This window comes from Petaurus breviceps, unplaced genomic scaffold, assembly GCF_028583685.1.
Source record: "Petaurus breviceps papuanus isolate PSGF00001 unplaced genomic scaffold, PetGlider_PUasm1.0 90849, whole genome shotgun sequence".
Taxonomy (NCBI): domain Eukaryota; kingdom Metazoa; phylum Chordata; class Mammalia; order Diprotodontia; family Petauridae; genus Petaurus; species Petaurus breviceps.
Window position 1 is genome coordinate 12,979,748 of NW_027187361.1, and position 8,050 is coordinate 12,987,797.

The 8,050-nt window shown below is 37.9% G+C and overlaps 1 pseudogene; it reads left to right on the plus strand.

Annotated features, from left to right (window-relative positions):
- The first annotated feature begins 7,119 nt into the window (after positions 1-7,119).
- Positions 7,120-7,747, plus strand: LOC138149800 (clathrin light chain A pseudogene; annotated as a pseudogene).
- Positions 7,748-8,050: the final 303 nt, after the last annotated feature.

The following is an 8,050-nucleotide window of genomic DNA, read 5'->3' on the forward strand; positions in this document are numbered from 1 at the left end:
TCAACCTTTATAATTTCTATTTTAAATAAATATTATAAAGTGTGCAATATATAGTACAATAATACATGAATAGAAATATACACATTATTTAAATACACCCTCTGTATATATGTATATATGTACACACAAATATGCACAAATACATTATGTGTGCATAACTACATATCTCTTCTCTCTCTCTCTCTCTCTCTCTCTTCTCTCTCTCTCTCTCTTTAATCTATGGGAATAAGGACGGGACCTAAAACTTTATTGATATAGGGAATCCTGAATGAGGAGACTCTTTTACCAACTGAAGATGGCATTTGTTCTGCAGCTTATGTTTGCAGAGAGTTTTCTAAACCTCTTAAGCCTCTAAAGCTACCTAAGGAGTCTATCACTTGCGAAGCAAATACTGGTATAAGGTGAAGGTGAATGGATCTGGCACCCTGAGGGTTCTCGTGTTGGTGGTGAGCTTTGAGAAACTGAAGAACAAGAGGGAATATGTATTTATATAGTGTCTTCTATGTGTCAGGCCCTCTGCTAAGTGCCTTCCTTCCTTCCTTCCTTCCTTCCTTCCTTCCTTCCTTCCTTCCTCCTTCCCTCCCTTCTTCCTTCTTTCCTTGCTTCCTTCTTTTCTCCATGTTTTTTGGAACTGAAGCTTTCAGTTTTTGTTCATTCTTGAATATTGTCACAAATGTTGTTCATGAAGATCTAAATACTACAGGCTATGAGTTCTGCAAAGTGCTTAACCCTGATTCTTGACAGCTGATCTGAGCAAAGTCCCATTTTCATATTTAATAATAAGTTTATTTTGAGCCAGAACCATTTCTGTCAAAGATAATGGTTAAACCAGGGGTAGGAAACCTGTAACCTTGAGGGCTCACATGAACCTAGAGGGTCACATGAGGCTTTGAGATTGCAGGTTCCCCATTCCGGGATTAAACCTTCCTGCCTCTTACACCTAACCCCAACACACAGATTCCTAGGTAGTGAACAGATCACAAAGAAAATTTCACATACCAAAGGCAAGGAGTGGCAAAAACTGAAAACAGATGCACAAATATGAAGGTCTAAATGGGAAGAAAAGAGAAATGAGAATCATACAGTTGTGAAAGTTTCTCATTAATCAATCAAGCAAATATTTATTTTTGCAACATTGTGCTAGGCACCATACTAGGCTCTAGGGACTAAACAATCTCTACTTCCTCATTAAAATAGTATCCTATGAATAATAATGATGGGAGACTGGTGATCTAATATGGCTGCTTGTCTCCAGTCATTGAATTATTATTGAAACTCATAATTTGATGCCACAGTTAGAAATCTAGGAATACCTTTGAAACCAGAAACCTTTTTGCCTATGTTATTGGGACTCCTTCCTGTATTGTTCTAAGGTGGTATAAAGTGCTTTCTTTTGACATGAAACAGTTTAGTGTCTAAAGGGGCAGAACAAAAGATATTGTGCAGAAAGAAAAAGTTAGTTATATGATCTTCCAGATGATTTAAGATAATGTCTCTTTCATAGATGAATACTTTAATACCTGAAAGAAAGAGGAAAATAACTTTCAGTTTAATAGAAACTGTTAAAATGTGTATATAAACTTTTTTTCAGATGGGATTTGAATAGTTTTGGAAAGAAATTACCTTTAGAATAGCTATAATGACTTGAATAACTTTGTAAAAGACATAAAGTCTCATTTAGATGTAAATGTTTTGTGGTTTAAATGGTTTTGAAAAAAGAATATTTATTGATTAAAAATAAGAGTACAAAGAAAAGCGGGTTTTATGAACATTGTGTAAGTTACTGAATTGTGTTGAGAACTTGTTAATAGCAGGAACTACAGGAAATCAATGTTTCAGCTCATTTGCGAGCAACTGTTTTAAGACTTCAGGGGGTTTGTAAAAAGACAAATTATGAAGTCGTATGAAAAATGAGGATGATTCAACAAGGGCTGTTGATGTTATAGGCTTACGCTTTTTGTTTTTGAATCTTATAAGTAACAAAGTCCCTGAGTTCCAAGAGGATCTGATTTAAGAGAGAGGCTCAGAAATCACTGTGGTGATCTCAAAGACCTTTGCAGGAGAGGCAGATTTAGCAGGAGCTAAAAAATAGCTTTGTTGAAAATGTTAAGGGAAACCATTCATCTGGCAAGAATTCTTCAGCTACAAGTTTCTGATTGACTGATCAAAGATTTCAATTTACTCAAGGAAAACTTCAGTTCCAGCTATTGCCCATTAGTGCCACCTAGAGCTTAATAGAGGTGATATGTATCAGAAGTGCCTTTTTCTCATTGCTGACCCCATCTGATCTAAGATGGAAAAGTAGAAAAGGGGAAAGATACATCTTGTTGCTGCTTTGCTGCATAAGAAATGGCACTTAGATCAAACTGGAGTGAGACAAACACTGCTAGCTGTGATTGTATAACCCAAAGAGAGTTAGCCTGATGAGCTGTCATTTTCTGCCTTAAAGAAACTTGTTATTCATCTTAAAAGTATATCACTTTTCCAATGCTCTTTTAAGAATGATAACAAAGAGCTTGTAAATGTCTTTTTGGTTCAAGAATAATTGGGAAGGGGGTTTTGTCTGGTTGGAGAACAGTGAGGCCTGACAGACAAGCAGTTATCAAAGAAGTTGTTTTATGTGAATGGACTACTTACACCAAGGCCTACAGCCCAGAGCTATTCATTACCCCAAGGACATGAATTTTCCTCCCTCATGTGTTTCTTTTCCAAGTTGCTTTGTGTGAATTATAATGTATTTGTTATTCTTATAATTGCTCTAATATATGAGTACCTATGATGTTATTTATTTTGCTTATTGTTGAGTAAATGGTTATGTTTATAAAGAATAAAATATCATTGTGAATGGCTGGTTCGGGTTAAAATGGGGGGCTCAAGAGTTAAAAAATTGAGTTGTGGAGTATATGCCCCTTTAATAAGTGAAAGACTTTGAAGTATTTGTAACAAAAAGATCAAAACTCAATGGAATATTTGATATAAAATATCCAGAAGAAATGTAAGAAAAACATTAAAGAATAATTATAAGACAGTCATTGAGGTCAAACTGTTTACTTATTGTGTATACACACACATATATATATGTGTATGCATGTATACACATGAGAATGTTATCAGTATTCTTAAAACTGTCATCATTATTAAGGTAGTTTGAAAGGAAGGTTGGGGCTGAGATGTATATGATAGGGTGATTCCTAAAAAACAAAACTGGGTAAGAAAAAGGCAAAGGGATATTAGAGAAAATATAGAACAGGAAGGGGAGTAGGGTGTGGAGGTGATGCATCAGTAAGTAGGTCTTCAGAAAGGAAAGGATTGGTGCTAAGAAGAATATTTCCCCACAAACGACAGAAAAATCAGTAGTGATTGAAAAAGACAGAAAAAAGAGAGAATCCAGAAAGGTGTCATGTTGGAAATGGAACTTGAGTTGAACTCTGAAGGAAATTAGTGATTGTGAGAAACCAGAGTGAAAAGGGAGAGCATTTTAGATAGGGGGGGGATAGCCTTTTCAAATACATGGAGTAGGGAGATGAAATATTGAGTGTGAGGAGTAGTAAAGAGGTCATTTGTTGTATGTGAAGGGGTATAAAGTGCCATGCGTCTAGAAAGGTAGGCTAAAGAGGGGATGTAAAAGGCTTTAAATGAAAGAGGAATTTGTATTTGATCCCAGAGGTAATAAGTGGCCACTGGAATTTACTCTGTCCAAAGTGACGTGGTCAGACATATACATTAGAAATATGACTTTTGTAATTGTGTGGAGGATTGATTGGAGAAGGGAGAGATGTGATACAGGGAGTCCATGTGAATTGATGAGGGCCATAATTAGGGTGGTAGCCATGTGAGCAGTGAGAATAAACCAATGAAACATTTTGGATGCCTTAAGTTACTTAGGCAAGAGTAGGCCCCCTAGCTACATTAGTCCTCAGCCTCCATATTGGGCAGATAGATGGCACAATGGATAGAGTTCCAGACCTGGAGTTAGGAAGACTCATTTTCATGTGCTCAAATCTGAGCTCAGATACTTAAGTGCTATGTGACCCTTAGCAAGTCTCTTAACCCTGTTTGCCTCAGTTTCCTCATCTGTAAAATGATATGGAGAAGGAAATGACAAACCACTCCAGTACCTTTGCCAAGAAAACCCCAAATGGGGTCATGAATAGTCTGAAACTCTTGACTGAACTCATGACTGAAATGACTGAGCACCAACCTCCATATAGTTTGTGAAAGCCCTGCTTCCAGAGTTTGATTCAATAAGTGGGAGGAAGTTAGTTAATGTTGGAGTTTTACGGACAAATTGAAAGCTAATGATAGTGCATTGAATGTGACTAAAATAGTTTGTTGTTTGGGGAGAATGACCTTTTCAATACTCACCTGGTGAGTTCTTGATTTCAGGCTTCGGGATATGCCAACCAGTTGTTGGATGGCTTATTTTTTTAAACTTTATTTTTGTGCCTGATTTCAAGCTTGTCTATTCATCCTAAGTAGATTCTCATGATTGGGGTTTGGTAAAGTGATTTTCCAACTTCTAAAATACTTCACTCTAGCCTTTGGGGTTGCCCAAGGGTGACTTCAGTGAACGGCTGAAGGTTCTTGCCACACTGATCAGTGATTAATATACTGCATGGCTATAAGGCAGAAGGAGGGCCGATAGGCAAAGCTGAGAAACAAATGGGAATTAACTGTCCATGATATCCATCACTGTCATCTCCACCAGTCCCCAGATGTGCAAGTCTGAGCAGAGTTGCCCTAGGAGGCCTTCTTTGTTCCACAGCTGCCATCCTTTGTGCTTCACTTCTCCTCTGAGCAAGTCTTGAAGATCCATTGACTGCTCAGAGACATGAGTATGTCTGAGTTTAGGAGGTCTAGATGAATGAAAAGTGATAACTTGTTCATGGTACACATGGAGTCTTGGATCATTTCCTTTTTACTCCTAACATCCCCTCCCATACCTGCTGTGGGGAAAAGAGGTGACCAACAAAAATAACTTAGACTTTCCAGAACTCAGCTCTCCAGCAGCTAGCATAAAAGATCCCATAGCTATTAAAAACATGGAGAGAAAGGATTATGGACTCAAACCCCAAATCCAGTTAAGTGAAGATATCTTCTCTCCTCAGAGAGGCAATCTCTCCAAGGCCCTTTTGGAACTAACAGCTGAAGTTTATAAAATATCTTTTACTTTATCAGTTTTGTGTTTTGCAATATATGTCTATCTATATCTTTCTTTCTTTCTTTCTTTCTTTCTTTCTTTCTTTCTTTCTTTCTTTCTTTCTTCCTTCCTTTCTTTTTCTTCCTTCCTTCCTTCCTTCCTTCCTTCCTTCCTTCCTTCCTTCCTTCCTTTCTTTCTTCCTTCCTTTCTTTCTTTCTTTCTCTTTCTTTCTTTCTTTCTTTCTTTCTTTCTTTCTTTCTTTCTTTCTTTCTTTCTTTCTTTCTTTCTTTCTTTCTTTCTTTCTTTCTTTCTTTCTTTCTTTCTTTCTTTCTTTCTTTCTTTCTTTCTTTCTTTCTTTCTTTCTTCCTATCCATGCATCCATCTATCTACCTATCTATGTCTGTCTACCTATCTATTTATCAAATTATAGTTATAGATTTCGAGCTGAATGGACTTTAGAGTTTGTCTGATCTAGCCCCTTCTTTTTAAAAACGAGAAAACTGAAGCCCGGAGAGCTTGAGTGATTTTTCTACACAGGTAGGAAATAACTGAGCTGCAATTTAAACCTAATGTGTTTTTTCACTGCATGAGGGTATCACACTGAGGCACTCTGTTTAATCATCATCTTTCCTTCCCTTTCGTTCTTCCCCCTCCCACCCCTCCTTCACTGAATTTAATTCACTGAGTCAAGATTGTGATTTTCTAGTTCTGGTAATAGACATCACTTATTAGTAATGAGCAACTCTCCCAGTTGTAGATGTTCTTTTAGAGTAAGCAAGCATAGTCAAATTACAACCTTGTGATTTAGCATAAATTTCTGTTATTTTTATTAACTAAATAATAGAATCATAACATCTTGCAGTTCCGGAATTGGAAAGGATAACAGAGATCAGCCAGTTTAAATGGCATAAAATTATCAATTTTGCTACAGTATTATTGACAGTTATCTACATGCTACTTAAGACCTCCAGTGACTGAGAGGTCACTCCTTCTTCCCTACCATATACCCTCATTTTATTATTAGACAGTTTACATTTATGATAAATCATTTTCTCAAATTGAGATGAAATCTGCCTTATTCTTACTAGAATACATTAACCCCATTTCTATTTTCAAATGAGATAAGCTGATTGTTTTATTTTTTTGAGATAAGTATGAGAGTTTATATGTTCTTTCATGGACCTGTGATTTTTTCATGTAGATGCCCCCTTGAACTGAACAGATCATAGAGCAGCCCTGTCTTTTCTTTCTATGAAGGCGCATCTCCACCTATAAATTTTCCACAGTGAACCTAGTGAATGGGCTCATGGTCTCCTAATAGATCTCTTGATACTGTATAGAAACAAACTGGAGCATGACAGACCCCGCCCCCATTTGTTATACCTCATTTCCACTTCATTCCAGGCCCACCTCCTTTTCCAGTTATACCCCCAGCTAATAATATCCTTGAAATTGCTTCTATTGTGGATATATTTCAGCCTACTCATAGCCACCACGACCTCTCCATTGCCTTTTGAGTGAGCTATAACTTTCAGTTTCTGAAGACTATATTCAATGTAGTTAATTCTGTGTTTTATAGCCATAGAATATCACTGGAAAGTATTATTGTTGTTGTGGTGGTGTTTTTTGTTGTTTAATGTCCAGCTCTTCATGACCTCATTTGGGATTTTCTGTGCAAAGATACCAGAGTGGCTTGCCATTTCCTCCTCCAGCTTATTTCACAGAAGAAGAAACTGAGGCAAACAGGATTAAGTGACTTGCCCAGGGTCACTAAACTTGCAAGTTTCTGAGACCAGATTTGAACTCATAAAAACAAGTCTTACTGATTCCAGGCCTAGTGCTGTAATCACTGTGCCACCTAGTTTGTCCTGCAGGAGAATGAGATCCCCGGCGATGAAGACTTCAGCACCCTAGACACCAGCATCACCTGGTTCCCTTCAAGAGGAGCCCCCAGGGTCCTGGATGCTACTGATGGAGTGATGAATGGACAATATTACCAGGCAAGTAATAGTTCATCTGATAGATATTCAGTTATTTCACAAGTGTCTCTATTACAGTCAGAACCAGAAGAGAAATGGAAAGAAACAAGTGGAAAGTCTTGAAATCTTTGATGCTAATTCTCAGAAGCAGGAAACAGAATGGAAAGAAAAGGCATAAAAGAGTTGGAAGAACAGGATGCAAGGGAAGATGAACAGCTTCAAAAACAAGAGTAAATAAAAGGGCAGCTGAAGAAGCATTTGTCAATGTGCTCAAGAGACTTCTGCTGGCACTGAATAAAACGTGTGGCTCGACTGGGAGACTTTAACCCCAAGTCTAGCAAGTGGGGCCAAGCATGTGTCCTATAGGCACTCAGTCCTCATCTCCCTCAAGCAGATCTGTTGCAAATCAGAATCATCCACCTTGCCCACAGAATTATGGGGCAATGGTGGCCAAATACTTTTGCTTTTCCCTGTTGACATGTTTTCCTCATATGACTGCTATCTCTGTGTGGTGGGGGTCACTTTTCAGAAAGAGCTACCTCCCTTTTTGTACAGTATTGTCTTTAACCTTCAAACTCCAATCCTGTGTGTGTCATTGTGTTCTGAATTCAACCAGTACAAGCTATGATGACAATTAAGACTATGGGCAGATAAACACTGGGAATAACAGTTCCTTCCCACCCCCTTCCCTCAACCCCCATTCCTACTTCTAGCTCAGCCCCTAAAACTATCCCTGAGAGCGACCCTTATGCAGATGAGACATTACATCTGTATCTGCAGGTGCTTCAGCCCCAGGTCCTCTGCAGCTAAAAATATTGAAGAAGCAGATAAGGCATTTTTACTGCTAAATTTCTCAGTACCATCAAATTGCCCAGCATGCATGGTTTTATCAATGGAAATAATACTAAAAAATATGCATTACGATGTTCTT